The following is a 211-nucleotide window of genomic DNA, read 5'->3' as shown; positions in this document are numbered from 1 at the left end:
CGATGGGGCTGGCATCGCACCAGTGATGCAGGCAGCGATGGAGCTGGCATTGCACAGCATCGCGAGCAGTGGGGGCTGGCATCGCACAGGCATTGCAGGCAACAATGGGGCTGGCATTGCGGGCAGCGATGGGGTGGGCATCGCACAGGCATTGCAGGCAGGGATGGGGCTGGCGTTGTGTGGGCGTCACAGGCAGCGATGGAGCTGGCAT

This window comes from Egretta garzetta, unplaced genomic scaffold (assembly GCF_000687185.1).
Source record: "Egretta garzetta isolate BGI_Z169 unplaced genomic scaffold, ASM68718v1 scaffold2260, whole genome shotgun sequence".
NCBI lineage: Eukaryota > Metazoa > Chordata > Aves > Pelecaniformes > Ardeidae > Egretta > Egretta garzetta.
Note: the sequence above shows the minus strand (reverse complement) of the source record.